This window comes from Leopardus geoffroyi, chromosome A2 (assembly GCF_018350155.1).
Source record: "Leopardus geoffroyi isolate Oge1 chromosome A2, O.geoffroyi_Oge1_pat1.0, whole genome shotgun sequence".
Classification (NCBI taxonomy): Eukaryota; Metazoa; Chordata; class Mammalia; order Carnivora; family Felidae; genus Leopardus; species Leopardus geoffroyi.
The window spans coordinates 112,971,498-112,992,286 of record NC_059331.1 but is presented as its reverse complement, the minus strand read 5'-3'; positions in this window follow the sequence as shown (position 1 = coordinate 112,992,286).

The window sequence follows — 20,789 nt, the reverse complement described above, 5'->3', positions numbered from 1 at the left end:
TTATTTTTTTTCAGCTTTATTGAGAAAAAATACACGTGAAACACTATGTAAATTTAAGGTGTACAGTGTGATTTGATATACACACATATATGAAATGATCACACCAGTAAGGTTAGTTAAAACCTCCATCACCTCACATAACCTTTTGTGTCTGTGTGTGTGTATGGTAAGAACATTTAAGACTTAACTCTCTTAGCAACTATCAAATATATGCTACAGTATTGTTAACTATAGTCTCGAAGCTATACATCAGATCCCCCAGAACTTACTCATCTTACAACTGGAAGTTGTATCCTTTGACCAACATCTCTCTATTTTCTTCAAACTGCAGCCTCTGGCAACCACCATACTACTCTCTGTTTCTATAAGCTCGACTTTTTTTACTCTACACTTAAGTGAGATTCTTCTTTAAGTCTCTGTCTGACTTATTTCACTCAGCATAATGCCCTCAAGCACATCCATGTTATCCTAAAAGGCAAGATTTCCTTTTTTTTTTTTTAAGGTTGAATAATATTCCATTGTATACATACACATTTTCTTTATCTATTCACCTGTATACAAATACTTAGGTTGTTTTCATGTCTTGGCTACTATGGATAATGCTGTACAGAACACAGGGGTACAGATATCTCTTTATGCATGTGATTTCATTTCCTTTGTATATATATAGCCAGAAGTAGGATTGCTGGATTATATGGTAGTCCTTTTTGAGAAACATCCAGATGGGTTTTTATAGTGGCTGTACTAATTCACATTTCCACCAAGAGTGCACAAGAGTTCCCTTTTCTCAACATCCTCTTCAACACTTGTAATCTCTTGTCTTTTGATAATAACTTCTAATAGGTGTGAGGTAATATCTCATTATGGTGCTGATTTGCATTTCCCTGATGATTACTGTTATTGAAGACCTTTTCATGTACCTGTTGACCATTTATATGTCTTTGGAGAAATATATTTTCAAACCCTTTGCCTATTTTTAAATGAAATTGTTTCCTTTCCTTTCCTTCCTTCCTTTCATTTTTGCTATTGAGTTGTGTAAGTCTATTATTTATTTTAGATGTTAACCCCTTATGAGATATATTATTTATAATTATTTTCTCCCTTTACATAGGTTGCGTTTTTGTTCTGTTGATCGTTTCCTTTGCTGTGCAGAAGGATTTTAGTGTGAAGTAGTTTCATTTATTTTTGCTCATGTTGCTTGTGCTTTTGATGTTAACCAAAATATTATTGCAAAGTCCAATGTCAAGAAGCTTTTCTCTGTTTTCTTCTAGGAGTTTTAAGGTTTCAGGTATTAATCCATTTTGAGTTAATTTTTGTGAGTGGTTTAAGATGGAGGTCCAATTACATTCTTTTGCATGTGGATATCCAGTGTTCCCACTACCAGAACTAGGCTCTTTAATGAAGAGTCTATCTTTCCCCGTTGAGCATTTGTGGCTACCTTATAAAATATTATTTGACAATATTTGCATGGGTTTGTTTCCACACTCTCAGTTCTGTTCCATTGGTTTGTGTGTCTGTTTTTATATCAGTGCCAATTTCTTTTTATTACTATAGCTTTGTAGTGCAGTTTGAAATCAGAAAGTACAAGTTCCTTAATGGCCATCTAGAAGAGACTTTAACTTTGTTAAGGAACCCTTTCTTTGGGCTGTTTCTAAATATCAAATCTACTTTAAAAAATGTTTATTTATTTTTTTTTTTTTTTGAGAGAGTGAGTGAGTGAGGCAGGGGCAGAGAAAGAGAGAGGGAGAGAGAGAATCCCAAGCAGGGGATGACAGCCCAGAGCCCAAAGCAGGGCTCCATTTCAGGAACCGTGAGATCATAACCTGAGCCAAAACCAAGAATTGGATGCTTAACTGACTAAGCTACACAGGTGCCCCTCAAATCACTTTAAAAAATTTTTTTTCAACGTTTTTATTTATTTTTGGGACAGAGAGAGTCAGAGCATGAACGGGGGAGGGGCAGAGAGAGAGGGAGACACAGAATCAGAAACAGGCTCCAGGCTCTGAGCCATCAGCCCAGAGCCCGACGCGGGGCTCGAACTCACGGACCGCGAGATCGTGACCTGGCTGAAGTTGGACGCTTAACCGACTGCGCCACCCAGGCGCCCCTCAAATCACTTTTAAAAGAAATATTTGGTTTTCACTTCTCACCAATTTGGAAAAAGAGGGACCAGATTATTTTCTCACCTGCGTGGAGCTTATTCCTTCTGATGCTGCTGCATCTGGACTCTCTCCCTTCTGCCTCTGTTCCAGAGTGCTATCTTTTTCCATATTTAAAGTCTATTTTTTCTTGAAACATGAGAAAAGCAGCCTTAGCAACCTCCACACTAAAGCATTTCACACACAAGCTCTTTCTCATTCTTCTCACTTCCTCGCTAGAATGGAGGTAGGTGAGAAGAGATGGAGGACGGGGCACCCTATAGTTTCTTAAACACGGTAGATTGAAATGACCTTTTGTAAAGAGGAAGAATAAATAAATGAGTAGTAATAATGTAATACTTTTGACCCTTCTTTTAAACTATTTTTGTATTTGCATTTTTGTCTTGCCCTTCAAACTTGTTTTGGCTATGACAAACATTGAGCCTTGTCCTGCTGATATTCCATTGTGTGTGCCTGTACAGACATACAAAGCATGAGCAGGTCCTCAGAAATTCTAGCCTGTCTTTCAGTTTCTGGTCTTTGTTATTTCCTCCTTGTAAAATATTCTGTGCCTCACTTTTCACTTACCAGCTCCTATCCTTCCTCCAGATATCAGCTCAGATATCACTTCCTCCGGGAAAACTTACAGCTTAAGATTGAGATAGATGTTACTCTTGTGTGCTCCCAAAATACTCCCTGGTTAACATTTCCTATAGCCCTTCAAATTCTGTGTTGAAAATGCCTATTCTTTTCTGATTCTCCTGTTAAATTTTAAACTTCTTTGGGCAAGGATTATATCTTGTTCACTCATGTGTACCCAGTGCTCAGCATGGTGCCTGGAACATGAAAGCTTCTAAAAATATTCTGGCTATTAGTCCAGGGTTACATAGCGAATGAGTGGCAGATCTGGATTCAAATCTGTGTACCTATGGGACATTTGTTTTGTGCTGTTACCTCTTACTCCCATACACACTCATCTAAACACGTAGCTATTAAAAATCTAGTCTTAAAAGTACTGCATGGTACAGACTGACAGTTTTTGTTAGGGAATGATCCACAGCTAAAGAAAAATTTTCTAAATACCTTCACTGAAGTGTGACAAAAGTTGGCACCACTTGTGGTGTTTCTACTACAGTGTGCTTTGTCCAACGAATGGGCCCTGATGCATTTCTCATGTGATGGAACAATGATAATCCTACAATCGAGCCATTTGGAATGAATAGATCATGGGTGAATTGCACAAAATCTCCTTCTCCAATCAAACAATGTTATTGCATAAAATATATCTAAAAGTTAGCAATGTGTTTATTTAGGTTAGGAGGAATGAACTGTTTTGTGAGTGTTTCTAATAATGGAAGAAATTACAGTTTAAATCTTTTCACTTAAGTATATTTTAACTGAATTGTCATTATGTGTTGTAATTTATAATGTATTTGTGCTACAAGACAATGTGTCTTTCAGTCCCAGCTGCAATGATGAATTATGCAAAAGTCTCCAAGTGTTTTTTCTTCTTAATCATTTTGGTGTTCAACTTTTAGATTATGGTAGCATTACAGGCTGCTGCAGCTGAAGAGAGAAAAGAGAATTTGATAATCATTCCTACAGCTGTACGCAGTGTATTTTATACCCTTGTTACTGAGAAAGTTTATTTGTAATTCAAGTGGCACAGGCTGAACACATAATCTATTCACTGTATTTATTCACCCTTTTTTAATGGTTTGTTGTTTGAAGGCCTTAATTGCCAATATCTACCTAGAGTGGAAGTAGTCAATCACATGGTGGTTTAAAAGCAAATGAGTTAAAATTTTTAAATCGAGAGATTTAGTCTCAAAATACATATTTCTGAAGTCTGAAAAACCAGGCAATCTGGGACAGATGCCTGCCTGTGCAGCATAATCTCTTGGAGTGATATAGCTGCTGCCTGGTTCCTTTCAGTCACCAGTATCACCAGTATCTCTAGTCCCTTACGCCCACACATTTCCCCCTTTTTTGTTATCTCCTTGGCTCTCTTGGCATTGATTCCTTTCTTTATTTCTTTTTTTTCCTGGCCATAAACATTCTTTTTTCAAGTTTGTATTTAAATTCCGGTTAGTTAACGTGGTGTAATACTAGTTTCAGGTGTAGAATTTAGTGACTCGTCACTTACATACAACACCCAGTGCTCATCAAAAGTACCCTCGTTAATCCCCATCACCCATTTAACCCATCCCACCCACCTACCTCCCCTCCAGTAACCATCAGTTTGTTCCTATAGTTAAGAATCTGTTTTACGGTTTGCCTCTCATGGTTCCCCCTTATGTTCATCTGTTTTGTTTCTTAAATTACACATATGAGTGAAATTGTATTGTATTTGTCTTTCTCTGATTGACTTATTTCACTTAGCATAATACATTCTAGTCCATCCAGATCGTTGCAAATTTCATTTTTTGATGGCTGAATAATATTCCAGTGTGTGTTGTGTGTGTGTGTATATATATATATACATATATACATATGTGTGTATATACATATATACATGTATATACATATTTATGTATGTATATACATACACATATGTGTATATACATGTGTGTGTATATACATACACACATATATATATACATATATATATACATATATACATACATATATACACACATATATACATATACACACCATATCTTCTTTATCCATTCATCAGTCAGTGGACATTTGGGCTCTATCCATAATTCAGATATTGTTCATAATGCTGGTATAAACATTGGGGCTCATATATCCCTTCAAATCAGCATTTTTGAATCCTTTGGGTAAATAACTATCAATTAGTGAAATTGTTGGATCATAGTGTAGTTATATTTTTAAATTTTGGAGAGCTTCCATACTGTTTTCCAGAGTGGCTGCACCAGTTTGCAATCCCAGCAGCAGTGAAAGAGGGCTCTCCCTTCTCCGCAACCTTGCCAACATTTGTGGTTTCCTGTGTTACTGATTTTAGCCATTATGACAGGTGTGAGGTGGTATCTCATTGTGGTTTTGATTTATATTTTCCTGATGCTAAGGGATGTTGAGTATGTTTTCATGTGTCAGTTTTGGATGTCTTCTTTGGAAAATGTGTATTCATGTCTTCTCCCCATTTCTTAACTGGACTATTTGTTTTTTAGGTGTTAAGTTTGATAAGTTCTTTATATACTTTGGATACTAACCATTTATCAGATGTCATTTGTAAATATCTTTTCCCATTCTGTAGGTTACCTTTTAGTTTTGTTGATTGTTTCCTTCATTGTGCAGAGTTTTTTTATCTTGATGAAATCACAATAATTTATTTTTGCTTTTGTTTCTCTTGCCTCAGGAAACAGATCTAGGAAGAAGTTTCTATGGCCAACATCAAAGAGATTGCTGCCTGTGTTCTCTTCTAGGATTTTGATGGTTTCCTGTCTTGCATTTAGGTCTTTCATCCATTTTGAATTTATTTTTTGTGTATGGTGTAAAAAAGTGGTCCGATTTCATTATTTTGCATATTGCTATCCATTTTTCGCAACACCACTTGTTGAAGAGACTGTCTTTTTTCCATTTGATATTCTTTCCTGCTTGGTTGAAGATTAATTTGCAATATAGTTGTGAGTTTATTTCTGTGTTTTCTGTTGTGTTTCAATGATCTATGTGTCTGTTTTTCTGCCAGTACCATACTGTCTTGATGACTATAGCTTTGTAATATAAATTGTGATGCCTCCAGCTTTACTTTTCTTTTACAAGTTTGCTTTGGCTGTCTGGGATCTTTTGTTGTACCATGCATTTTTAAGGACTGTTTGTTCTAGCTCTGTGAAAAACGCTGGTATGGTATTTTGATAGGGATTGCATTAAATGTGTAGATTGCTTTGGGTAGTACATACATTTTAACAATATTTGTTCTTCCAATCCATGACTACGGAATGTTTTTCCACTTCTTTTTGTCCTCTTCAATTTCTTTTATAAGTGTTCTATAGTTTTTAGCATATAGAACCTTTGCCTCTTTTGTTAGGTTTATTCCTAGGTGTCTTATGGTTTTTGCTGTAATTTTATTTTTTTATTTTTTAAAACTTTTTTTTAATGTTTATTTATTTTTGAGGGAGACAGAGACAGAATGCAAGTGGGTTAGGGGCAGAGAGAGAGGGAGACACAGAATCCGAAGCAGGCTCCAAGCTGTCAGCCCAGAGCCTGATGCGGGGCTTGAACTCACAGAGCTGTGAGATCATGACCTGAGCCGAAGTCAGGTGCTCAACTGACTGAGCCACCCAGGTGCCCCTTTTGGTGCAATTTTAAATGGGATTGATTCCTTGATTTCTCTTTCTGCTGCTTCATTATTGGTGTATGGAAATGCAACAGACTTCTGTATGGTGATTTTGTATCCTACAATTTCAATGAATTCATGCATTAATTCTAGCTTGTTTTTGGTGGAGTCTTTAGGGTTTTCTACTTAGAGTATCATGTCACCTGCAAATAGTGAAAGTTTGACCTCTTCCTTGCCAATTTGAATGCCTTTTATTTCTTTTTGTTGTCCAATTACTGAGAATAAGACTTCCTGTATGATGCTAAATAGCAGTGGTAAGAGCAGACATCCCTGTCTTGTTCCTGATCATGGAGGAAAAGCTCTCAGTTTTTCCGCATTGAGGATGATATTAGTTCTGAGGTTGTTGAGGTATGTTGAGGTATGTTCCCTCTGTCCCTACTTTTTGAGGGTTTTTATCATGAAGGGATGTTGTACTTTTCAAACGATTTTTCTGCATCTGTTGAGAGAATCATATAGTTCGTATCCTTTCTTTTATTAATGTGGTGTATCATGTTGCTTGATTTACAAATATTGAACCACCTTTGCAAACGAGGAATAAATCCTACTTGATAGTGGTGAATGATTCTCTTAATGTACTGTTGGATTCAATTTGCTACTATTTTGTTGAGAATTTTTGCATGCATATTCATCAAAGATATTGGACTGTAGTTCTCTTTTTTAGTGGAATCTTTATCTGATTTTGGAGTTGAGGTAGATTGAGGTGGGAAGTTTTCCTTCCATTTATATTTTTTGGAATAGTTTGAGAAGAAAAGGTATTAAGTCTTCTTTTAATGTTTGGTAGAATTCCCTTGTGAAGACTTCTGGCCCTGGACTTTTGTTTGTTGGAAGATTGTTGTTGTTGTTGTTGTTGTTGTTGGGGGATTTTTGATTACTGATTCATTTTCTCCACTGGTTATCTGTCTGTTCAACTTTTCTGTTTCTTCCTGTTTCAGTTTTGGTAGTTTATACGTTTCTAGGAATTTATCCATTTCTTCCAGATTGTTCGATTTGTTGGCATATAATTTTCCTAATATTCTTTTAAAATTGTTTGCATATCTGTAGTGTCAGTGGTTATTTATTTTCTCTTATTTGTGATTTTATTTATTTGAGTTCTTTCTCTTTTCTTGTTGGTACATCTGGCTACAGGTGAATCAATGTTAGTAATTTTTTCAAAGAAACAGCTCTTGGTTTCATTGATCTGTTCTACTGTTTTTTTTTTTTTCACTTCTATATCATTATTTCTGCTTTAATATTTATTATTTCTATTCTGCTGGCTTTAGGTTTTGTTTGTTGTTGTTTTTGTAGCTCCTTTAGGTGGAAAGTTAGGTTGTTTATTTGAGATTTTTCTTGCTTCTTGAGGTAGGCCTGTATTACTATATACTCCCCTCTTATGACCACTTTGGCTGCATCCCAAAGGTTTGGGACCATGGTGTTTTTACTTTCATTTGTTTCTATATATATATATATATATATATATATATATATATTTTAATTTTTCTTTAATTTTCTGGTTGACCCATTCATTCTTTAGTATGATGTTCTTTAACCTACATGTATGTGTTCTTTCCAAAATTTTTCGTGTGGTTGACTTCAAGTTTCAGAGTGTTGTGGTCAGAAAATATGCATGGCATGATGTTGGTCTTTTTGTACCTGTTGAGGGCTGATTTACAACCCCATATGTTGTCTATTCTGGAGAATGTCCCATGTACACTTGAAAAGAATGTGTATTCTGCTGCTGCTGCTTTAGGATAAAATATTCTAGATACATCTGTTAAGTCTATCTGGTCCCGTGTGTCATTCAAAGCTATTGTTTCCTTGCTGATTTTCTGTTTAGATGATCTGCCCATTGTTATAAGTGGGATGTTAAAGTCCCATAGTATCATTATATTATTATCAATGTGTTCCTTTATATTTTTATTAATTGTTTGATATATTTGGATTCTTCCAAGTTGGGGCATAAATATTTACAATTGTTAGATCTTCTAGTTGTGTTGTCTTGCTGCTCTTAGGATTTTTTTCTTTATCACTATATTTTGCAAATTTAACTACAATATATCTTGGAGTTGGTCTGCTTTTGCTGATTTTGTTGGGAACTCTCTGTGCCTCCTAGATTTGGATGTTTATTTCTTTCCCCAGATTAGGGAAGTTTTTAGGTATAATTTCTTCACATAAACCTTTTGCTCCCTTTTCTCTCTCTTCTTCTTCTGGGACTTCTGTGATATGGATATTATTACTTTTGATGGAGTCACTGACCCCTAAATCTACTTTCATGATCCAAAATTTTTCGTTCTCTCTTTTTTCAGCTTCATTATTTTCCATAATTCTGTGTTCTATATCACTTATTCATTCCTCTGATTCTTCCATCCTTGTGGTCACTCCATTCAGTCAGTTTGGAATCTTGGTTATTGCATTTTTCATTTCGGCTTGGTTTTTTAGCCCTTTTATCTCTGTGGTAAGGGTCTCCCTGATGTCTTCCATGCTTTTCTCAAGCCCAGTGAGTAGCCTTATGTTTGTTGCTTTAAATTCTGCATTAGGGCTGGACTTAGGCCTGGCCACAGTGACTCTGACTCTGGCTACCATTGTCCTTGGACTTGCCAGGAGACATCACACTGCTTCCCACCCTGTGATATGCCCTGTGTCTGTTTCCTAATAAAAGAAGAAAGTGAGAAAAAAATTCTGCATCAGGCATATTACATCTTTTTCAATTAGATCCCTGGTTGTAACCTTTTCTAGTTCTTTTTTGGAGGGAATGGATTCTTCATCTTGACATTTTGTCTAGCTCTTTGTCTTTTTTGTGTTAGAAAGGCCTGTTTTGTTTCCTGCTCTTGAGAATAATGACTTTATTAAGAAGAGGTCATATAATGTTCAGGACCTGGCACTTCAAGCAGTGTCTCTGGTGTGTGCTGAATTCACTCTGCTGCTGTGTTTTGGCTGCTCTATCCTTCAGGTCAATTGTCTGCAGAGATTCTCCTTGCCCAGAGTGGGGAGTGTTTGGATCTTGTCAAGAGTGTGGTGAATTTTAACTGGTTGTGCTCTGATCTGCTTGCTAAAAGAGACCTGATGCTATTTCCCCTAGAACTGAAGCTTTGCAGAGCACTATGGTTAGTAGACATGGTATCTGTGGGGCTTGTGCTGGTTTCCTAGGGAAGGACCCTGCCACACTGGTTCTTAGGCACACCTGCCCAAGAGAAGCAGTACCCTGGCAGAGGATAGGGGTGCAGGACTTGCTGTAAACAGGTTAGGCAGCTAGCGTAGGCACTGTACTATTTACTGAAGTTAGCTTATGCTGAGGGGTAGAGGAGGGAAATGATGCCAGCCCACTCCTTTGTCCCCAGAGAAGGGTCTCTGTGTTTGCTACTCTCAGGGAAACACTTTTAGAGGAGAGAATACTTTCCTCTCATGCATTACAGGCATTTATCAGATCGCTGTTCTCACACTGTCTGTTTCTGGGTCACTTGCTTTCCTGGAGCCCTGCAGCACACCTTGGGCTCTACCTTAGCTAGCCTGCTGACTTTTAAAATTGCAAACTTTAGGGGCCTGCTGTGGCAAAGACATATGCTGATCCTCTGGGAAGTGGTCTTGCCACTTCTGGTCATGCCAGAGCACAAGGCATGGGCTTTGGAGCAAAGAAGGCTGAACAGACAGTGTCTGGGTTAGCTGCCCTCAACAGGTGTCTCTGTGCCTATGCTGAGGGATGGGGAAGAGAAATGGTCCCTGCCAACCCTATTGTCCCCATAGAAACAATGCCATCTCTCATAGATGGACTCCAAAAAGTAAAACAGTCTCTCCTCATACAACTTAGGTGAACCTCAGGTCACACAGTTTGCCCTGGGGTTGTTTCTTGCCTCCTCCACAGAAACAAGGCACTGTCCTCAGGTCTCTATCCCAGCCATGCCCAAGGCCCTCTAATACGCTAGTCTTTGAGCCCTACTGGTTGCAAAAACTCACAAAAATCAACCTTTCTCATTTTCCCACCCAATGCCTTTGGAGAAGTGTTCTCCTTATGCCCCTGTACACTCAACTCTTTCTCACCTCTCTCTGTAACAAGGGCTCCCTCCCTCCACAGAACCCACGATCACTTTCTCCCCCAAATCATGTCTCTTCACTTCCTTCCTGCCTTCGTCAATGTGACCTCTTCTCTCTCTCTAGTCGTGCAATTTGTTCTATCAGTCTTTAGGTTGATTTCGTAGTTATTCAGAATGATTTCATAGTTATCTAGCTCTGTTTGAGGAACAAGGCAATCCTAGGGTCCTCCTACTACACCACCATCTTAGCTCTACCCCCCCCCCTCCCCTGCCTTTTTTTTAAGTAAGCTCTATATCCAAGGTGGGGCTTGGTCAAATCATGGGCATTGATTTCTTAATATCTGGGCTAAACTATTCCTGTTTGAGTAAATAATAACTTTGTCAACCAATCAAATGGATCCAAACAAAATCTATTTTCAAGACAAATAGTTACTGAGTTCTTTAATTTGTAAGTGCTGGGGAGCATTTTTTTTAAAAGAAGAAAGATGATATCATCCCTCAAATAAGTGAAATTTTGGCCACTATTATTTTGTATATGACTTACCTTAGTCCAGTAAGCATGTATTGAACATCTATCTCTGAAGCCCTGAGGATGTAGCCATCTTCTTTCAAGGAATTTATAGATTTTCTATACCTGTATCAGTCAATCTCAACAAAACAGTAAAAACACTGTGGGTTTGGGGTGGGATGGACTTCAGCCTTTTCAATAAAACAGGGTTAGAAGAATTCAACTTTTAAGAGCTACTTAGAAACATGTTAGTTCATAAATAAAGGTCATGGAATTTTCATTAAAGTGCAAGCAAACATAAATCTTTAAATGATATTCTTTACCCCCACTTCCCACCTCCCCACCACTCCAAAAAAACCTAAGTGTTTTATAAGTAATTATTTTTCCTCTTGGGGAAAAAATGGAGAGTCCTTGAAAAGTAAAGTTCACTTGTGCTCTCACGGAGCATAGTTGTAGAAAGTAGGTCATGCTTTCCTCACCAAATTAACTAAATATGTTAGCCCTTGAACTTCAACAACAACAAAAAAATCACATTGTTAATGCTAGAACAACCATGGTGTTCTTCAAGGATCTGTTCCCTAGTTAGGAAACAGCTGTTTACATGTTCTTTGTCCTGGTTATTGCCTTCTAAATGCTTCAGTGTTTCTTCCACTTTCAAGACAGAAGGACACAGAGATTTGCCAATTCCTGGCACCAACTCTCTGGTGATAGCCCTAATATGGCATTTTGATTTTGATTTCTCTTATTAGTTTGATCCAATTCTCTACATTCATGGTAGCATAATGAAATGAATCCAGGATGAAAAGACAAAGTTATAAATCAGTTATCAAGCTTCAAGTCTATGAGTTTATTTTTTACTCCAAAACTGCTTCTTAATTTCCTTTAAAAATCCTGTGATTTGGGGGCACCTAGGTAGCTCAGTCGGTTAAGCATCTGACTTCGGTTCAGGTCATGATCTCACAGCTTGGGAGTTCGAGCCCTGCATCGCGCTCTGTGCTGACAGCTCGGAGCCTGGAGCCTGCTTTGGATTTTGTGTCTCCCTCTCTCTCTCTCTGCCCCTCCCCTACTCACACTCTGTCTCTCTCTCTCAAAAAATAAAGAAACATTAAAAATTTTTTTTTAAAAAAAATCCTGTGATTTTTACCACCAATAAATACCACTTTTAAGATGGTACTGGTCTCATAAGTAAGTAGAAATTTCATACTTACTGGTTTTGCCCGATAGCCATGTTGACTTTCTTGAAGTCTCTACCAAACTCTACACACACAAATCAGTAGTTTTGCTCCTGAAGTGCCTCTAAATGAAATCTCAGTACCTTCTTTCCATTCGATGACTTCCTAACTTTCTCAAACTGTAGCACCATTTCTGCTTTCACTATTCCATCAACAGATCTGCTTTAGCTGAGGTCTCTAAGGAGATGCACATTGCCAAATTCAATAGAGTCTCCTCAGTCTTTACATCTTTCTGCAGTGTTTGACTCTTTCCTTGGAACTGCTTTACCTTGTGACATGACACTACAGTCTCCTAGTTTCTTCTTCCTTTCCTACTTAGTTTCTTTCACAGATTTCTCTTCTTCTGCCTATTCCTTAAATAAAACAAAACACACTTTATTTTTGGAACTTTCATGTACTTATCTGTTCCTGGAGTGACCCACTACATACTTATGTATGGAGACACACTCTTATGCCACTAGCTCTCAAAGCTGTATCCTTAGTATAGATCTTTTTTTTCTTTCCCCACACTTTAATGTCCAACACTTGAATACGCATATTCACTTATAAGGACTACAGTATTTCAACTTCAATTTACATTTTTGCATCCAAGCCTAATCCTACTTTTATCCCTTACTATTGGTGCCTTTACATATGCAAAACCCTAAATTAAAACCTGAGACTAATCCTGATCTGCTTTCTCTTAATATGGAGTTCAGTCATTTAATCCAGGGAGGTGGAAAAGAGTTCCAAAGACCATTTGCTTCTGTTCCAGTGACCTGCTCTTCATCCTGCCTGTGGCCATCTGGGAATAGGCTCCCAGATCTTTACTTGGGTGATCTAATTATTCTTGGGATCTAATCTCAGGCTCCTTCTACCTCTACTAAAATCTAGTCAATGACTTCTTGAAACGTAAATCTGTTCAAATTACTCTCTGAAACAAACAAATTTCCCTTTCACAAGCTCATTGCCTATAATAGAGGTTTAAAAACCTTTTTTTTTTAATAAAGGAAATGTTATTTAGAAGCCCAAACAGTTAAAAGCTAAGAAACTTTTACTTCCAGCAAGCCCTAAGGAGACTCTATTCTATACCTTGAAAACCACTGGCATATAGTATAGAATCCAAATTCTTCCATATGGCAAACAAGCCCCTCTCTGTCCAATCTTCCCTACCCTCATATTGTTTTTAACCTGCTGTGCACTGAATTGATCTCCCTACCTTTCCCTAAACTGGTCACTTTGGTTTGGGGCCTCTCTGCTGTTTCACATCCACTACTGGATGCCTAAATATTCTGCCTCAACTTGTATGACTGGTAACATCTGGCTTATCTTTGAGACCCAATTCAACTGTCCCCTTAGAGGCATATTTCAATGCTCCCCCGTCCTGCTTATACCCTATATCCCCAGCAGCATAGATTGCTCCTGCTTCTGAGTACAGTAGTGTGTGTGTGTGTATGTGTGTGTGTGTGTAATTTTTATGTCTATTTTATGTCTATTTTATGTCTATTTTACATATATTTCAGGTTGTTTGTGAATTAATTTCTCCCTTGATACTATAAATTTCTTGAAAGTGAGCGCTATACTCATCTTTGTATTCCCAGGCCTTTAGTGGAATGCTTGGATCAAATTCAACATCTGTTACCTTTTGCAGTGATTTTAGGTAATTTTCCTTTTTCTGGAAAAACATCTAATCTTTATCTTTAGAAGCACAAATGCACTTACCCCCTTCTGCACAGTTCTACAGTGTCCTACTGTGGTTCCTTTAGTTATGATAACAATAAATACCAGCCAAGTGATTCACCTTCGTACATTTTCATTTAAAATTTTAGAAGCTTTTTAAGATCTCTCATTCATTTGTTAATATATCCAATAAGCATCCATTAAGAATCTATAGTATAGTAGGTACAGAGGAGAGAAAAGAAATGGGGAACGAAAGAGAAACAGGGATATCCATTTTCCTATGTTAAGTCTTGCTGTCCATGGTGATAGCTTTCAAACTTAACACATTCTGGAACCTTTGAATTTGGCTTTTAATACACTAATCCTTAGAGCACATGGTGAAATTTAAGAAAGAAAGAATAAAGCCTTCACAATTCAGCCTTTACTTTTAATGTGTCTACCATATTGAAGTCATTATCACTTCAGAAAGGTATACTTATATGATGTGAAACTATAGCCAGAATTCATTTTCTATCTGAAAATTCTGTGATGTCTTCCTTATATTAAGGTAACTATGGAAGTTTCTTTGACTTTCAGTATTTCATGTCTATTACTTGTGTAATATATGTGTAAAGTGGTTTTTCTCATTTGAGTATATTTGATACACAATGGTACATTAGTTTCAGGTGTACTGTTTAGTAATTAGGTAAATTTATACATTATGCTATGTTCACTACAAGCTAGCTACCTGTTACATTGTGTTACAATGTCCCATTATATTGCTATTACAGAACAAAGGAATTTTTATCCATTTGGGAGGCGTGTGTGGTTTGGTTCATGTGGCTGTAGGTCATTAAACTGAGAATCAAGAAGTGATTATATTATCTTTATAAAAAGTCCTGAGTTTATTATTGGGGAAAAAAAAAGACACTCTAATTAAAGATAACTCATGACTGCCAAACTCAAGCTGTTTATTGCTTGGAATGTTCAAATTTTTATGCAATACACATAGAAAACACTTGGCTTTTCTTGGATTGCTTTGCATTTTTAGGAAAGATAAAAGGGAAACTAATATTTATTGAAGGTCATTTATGTACTAGGATAATGTCAGATACTTTTCCTTTAATCTTTCCCATGAAACTTGAAGCAAGAGGTGTGACCTACATTTTTGCCAAAGTGGGAGATGGATCTCAGGGGAAGTGAGTAATTTCCCAAATTCTTCCCTAGAAATTGACAGAGTCTGATTTAGAATTCAGAGCTCCAAAGTCCATCCACGCTCTTTCTGTACGCAGTATTGCCTCGGACACAAATGTTCAAGGCCAGTGATGAATAATATTACCCAAGAAAATGGGAAAAAGTATGCCATTTTAAAGTGATAACATTTTAGGCCTGACCTTTTGCTATTTGTTTCAGTGGCACATTCTATCTATTTGTAACGATGACTCACTTTTCACTATTCATAGCTCATTTCTACTTCTTTCCTAAGGCTGGGAAGCTTATTAGAGTTGTTCTTATAGTGCAGTATACAGGACCTATAAGGCTACTAACTAGAAATAACAATTTAAAAAATTATTTTGGACATCAGCATAACAAGCATTTGTTTTTCTTATTGAATGGAAGGGAATATTGAGTGAACATTCCCTTTTTCCGCCTTATTTGACCCTGATGCAAAAATTTCTTTCTAATTATCTGTTCTTTTAAATTATTATGTGTTTTGTGGTTACTGAGGCTTTCAGAAGTCTCACATTCTTTTGTGATTATATGGTACACTGTAGTCCAGTTTTTGTATATTATGTAAAGAGATTCGCTGTGCAAATATAAGATTGCTGCAAGGGAAGTCTATTCTAGAACAGCAGACTTAGAACTAATGTGAAGTTTGATACTTTTTTATTGAATTAGAAATTTCATATTACAATTTTATCTCAAAGCTTTAAAATACATTGCAGTTATTACTTGAACAGTGGAATACTGTGTAAAACTTTTAAAAGATGTATGTTACCATGATTTCCATTATTTCTCTCCAGATCATATTAAAGGTTTCTACACACTCAGATGACAACTAAATATACTTCATTAACACTTATTCACAAACTTACTACAGTGTCGTACACTTATCATAGCAGTAAGATGGCTACAGACTTTTCTTAGGCAAGCAAAAAATTAACAAATTGCAGCTTGTGCTTTTCAAATGAAGGCAGCCCATTATTAAAACAAATTGCAATCTAAAACAATGGAATAATGAATAGGAGGAATTAGATCTATATTTTAATATACTCACTTTTATGTTTCCATAAGCTTTAATAAAAGCTAAATTTAGCAATACTTCAAATTATAAATTAATAACTGAATATTTGAAATAACTGTATGACAGTTTTATTATTTTCTACAATTTCAATTAGATTCTGCTTTGAATTCTTACCAGTTTTATTTTGCAGAACAGAGAATCAAAAGAGGAAACTCGTATTTTTAAAGTAGTAACCGAATAACAAAATTGTGTCAATGCTTATCCTGTCCTGTATGCTAATCTAATAACTTCCTGGGTGTAAAGATTTCTTTAAAGACACTGGCTATCTCCCTGCCACTTCTCCTGCCCATCCCCCCACAACTCTATCCTATGAAACAATCTGAGTTTCTTAATAGACACTTAGCAAGAAATAATTTTTGGTGAATTGAATCAAACACAGAAAAGAAGATGCTTTTTTTTTTCTTAATCATCTATGTCGTTTGACACAGATGAAAGCCATAATCTCTGCCTACATTGTCACATTTGGTGGCAGAACCAAGTCTAAAATCTAAACCTCGACTGATATTTATGCCACACCACACTATTGCTTATACTGAGTTCAACCAAGGATTTTCCCATGGTTTGTGCTGTGCATATAAATATATTGCCTTGACATCTCACAGATTTTAAGGGATATTCATTCATCCCACAGGTGTTTATTGAGTATCTACTATATGCTAGAGATACAGTTATGACTTAGATGAACAAATTCCTCGTCTTCATAGGGCTTACATTCTAGTAAGGGAGATGGACAATAAATAAACTGTCAGATCTATAAGATAGTAATAGGTATTCAGAGCAAGGTGGGGGGATAGAGTATTTTGGATAGTAACTTTGTGAATGCATTGTTTGGGTATATTACTTTTTTCAATGTTTATTTTTGAGAGAGAGAGAGAGTGCACACATGAGTGGGTGAAGGGCAGAAATGGGGGGGAGGGAGAGAGAGGGGGGAAAAGAGAGAGAGGGACAGAGGATGCTAAGCGGGCATCTCTGTGCTGACAACAGAGAGCCAGAGACAAGAGAGCCTGAAGCAGGGTTTGAACTCAGGAACCATGAGTTCATGACCTGAGCTGAAGTCGGACGCTTAACCCAGGTACCCCATATTAGTTTTTCAAGTAAGGATGGAATTGAGACTTTTGTGGGAATGTATTGACAGAAGGTATACTTTGAACAACTTTTGCCTTTGTAATTAATTCAGTATATTTGCATACTCATGGACACACACACACACGCACACACACACACAAAGTGGGTTAGTTAGATTGGCATGGCAATGGCTTTTCTGAAGAATTGTTAAAATGCTATTTTTAATACAGATTCATCTCTTTCATTGTGAGTGCTGCCATTCTCTTTTACTCCAATTTATTTTTTTTAAAGAAACTTCCTTGTTTTTAAATTTTTTTTAATGTTTATTTTTTGAGAGAGAGACAGAGAGAGAGAGAGAGAGAGAGAGAGAGCACAAGCAGAGGAGGGACAGAGAGAGAGAGGGAGACACAGAATCTGAAGCAGGCTCCAGGCTCTGAGCTGTCTTCACAGAGCCTGACTCAGGGCTCGAACTCACGAACTGCGAGATCATGACCTGAGCTGAAGTCAGGCGCTCAACCGACTGAGCCACCCAGGTGCCCCTACTCCAGTTTATTTCAATGGAATTGTTATCTAACAATGTTAACACACCTAACTGTTGATATAAAACTTGAAAGGCCAAGAAATACAGAAAAAATACAACAGAATGACTTAACAAAACAAAAAACACACTGGGGTCTCTTCATAGAATTGTGAAGAAACTTTTCCCATTCCTGGGGGATTCCAGTGTATTGTGGAGAAGAAAGGCCTTATGCTCCCTCTCGTCCTGTTTTATCAGGAAAGAGTAATGATGGTATTCATAACTTCTGAATGTCCATAAAGCAAGTAGCAAACGTTTTCTTTTTATCTCCTCTACTTTTATCAAATATCTGAGTTTCCTTCTGCAACTGAAAAACAATCATAAAGTTGGTAATGATAATAGCTAACATCCAGCTAATATCAAGCTCTTACCACATTCTTAACATTAGCACTAGGAATTACTAATCACTAATAACTTCCTGGCAGTACATATGCAAGCATTCACCTGAATTATTTTACTTAATGAAAACAAAATCCCCATGAGTTAAATATTATTATGTTCGTGTTGGGGGTAGTAGTCCTAAAAAGATTAAACATTTTGCTCAAGGTCACACATATAATTGGGGGAGTGGACACGGACCCTAGCAATTAGACTTAAATTGTTAACTCTTAAGCAAAAGCCATCTATGTGAATCTTTTATTCTGATAAATAAACTTGTGGTTCTGGTTCTAAGTGACAAGTGGGGAAAAAATGAACTGCATGCCATTAAGCACAAAATGTCTGAAGGTGCTGTCTGGTCATGATCAGTAAGAATGTCTGAAGGTGCTCACTGGTCATGATCAGTGCGTACTCCACTGTGGTGAAAGATTGTGGTTTTTCTAAGTATCTGTCCACTTTTCCTGAGGGTGATCCCCATGAGCACTACAGAGTTTTTAAACACATAGGTTGATAGAAACAGAAACCTTGGAGAAAATTAGATAATTTTTTCCCTGTTGTATTTTAGACAAGTCCTCTGGGTAAAGCATTTCTAGAGTATGTTTGGAAAGACCAGGGAAAAGCCTCACAAATATCAACCAAAATCAAAAGAGTACTTGTGGTTGGTGGATACATGACTTTCTGGTTTCTGCTTCTTCTTCTTCTGTTTCTTGTGGCTACTGAGAGTGAAATTATTCACATTTGCAGACACTTTCCTGATCATCTATTTATTTATTCAACCAATATTTATTGAGCACCTACTCTATGTGAAGCATGGGGCTACAAAGTTGAGGTTTATAGAGATTAAAGAGCAAATTCCTACTTTAAAAGAACTTATGGAATATTCCTTCTCTCCTTCCTATAGTCATTAACACATATTATGAGAGTAAATCATATGCAATATACTGCTTGGTTCTGGCTTACAACCAAAACAAGGGAAAATATTTACCTGAGCTTGTACAGTAGGCATTCTAAAGACAAGACAAAATAATCAAGTAAACAAACACAGGCAGATTATGATTACTGCTATGAAGGAATTCAGCAGAGTGCTGTGAGAGAAAATAATAAAATGTCTCACTTTATGGAGGGGAGATTAAGAAAACCTCTCTAAAGAGGTGATATATAAGCTGAAATGGAAAGATGAGGTAGAGACAGTAATGGAGAAAGCCAGTCAAAAAGAAGTCCAGACAAAGGAAATGAAAGACTTAACATGGGAAGTAAGAAAAATAGGAGGAGGGGAATTTAGTGACTTAATATACATTAAGAAAAAAAAATATTTGCAGAATCAAGAAAATCAGGTTTTCAGAGACTTATTCCCATGATTTCTGTTTTACTCTCCTGTTTCCAAGACAGTAAAATGAGCATTAAATGGGCTGAGGAGCCATGAGGAGGAAAAAATTCTTTCAAATTTTGGCTGGTCTTCAAGATACTAAGGGACAAATTATATATCCAGAGAATTAATAACGCTTCATAGAGTAATAATCAAGATAAAATCCTTAGGTTACACATTCTTCACTTGCAAAAATATGTTATTTCCCAATAGTTAATTGAGACAGTGGGATGGTAGATGTGTTGTAAAATTTTTTTTGAAACTTCAAATAAAAGGCTTTATTGAAAATATTTGTCATGACAGTACCCCACTTAATGCTTTAGAAAAGTCATTGTTGAGGTCAATATCTGTGGAAAAAACTGACGTTATTTTTGTTTCGGCTCAAAAGTGGCAGAAATAAGTTTTCGCTAATGATTACTTCCTTATTTTAACGAGGTACTTTTTTAGTATTGTCACCCTAAGGTGCTGACACCTCATTACTTGGCAAATTTATATGGTTTTCAGATCTCTGAATTGTCGAAAGAAGACTCTGTGAAGCCCTAATTTACTCAGTTTCATTATTTATATGACTGGTTAAAAATGAGGTCATGAGGGAAGCACTAACAATGTGACTGAAAGCCTGTGGTCAGCTGCTAGACTGTCAAAAGAATCCAACATGCACACACACGTATGCGGGCACACACGCCCAGACACACATCCTTGGACACAGACACGCACACACGAAAGCCATGTTTTCATTGAGCGTGAGCATAGGAAGGACAAGACATTCACAAGCGCAACATTACTTCTTCATGCTTATGCTAGATGGTCCGAATACTCTTCCTTACTTCACAGAGCATTGGAATGTCCCCACTCCCAAAGAGGAGTGCTTCAGGGAATCTTGTTTTCATCTCTCCTTTCTTTGCAGCCCCTTCAATTTCATTCTTTCTTTCATACCTAATTCTTTATATCCTGGCTTCTTAAGGTGAGATCTATCAACCAGCAGCATCACCTGAGAGGTTATTTGAAATGCAGAATTTCAAACCCCACCTCAGTCCTGCTGAATCAAAATCTACATTTTAACAACAAACATTATATGTATATTAAAATTTGAAGCTCTCCTCCTCTACATTCAAACATGCACAGGGGCGCCTGGGTGGCGCAGTCGGTTGGGCGTCCGACTTCAGCCAGGTCACGATCTCGCGGTCTGTGAGTTCGAGCCCCGCGTCGGGCTCTGGGCTGATGGCTCAGAGCCTGGAGCCTGTTTCTGATTCTGTGTCTCCCTCTCTCTCTGCC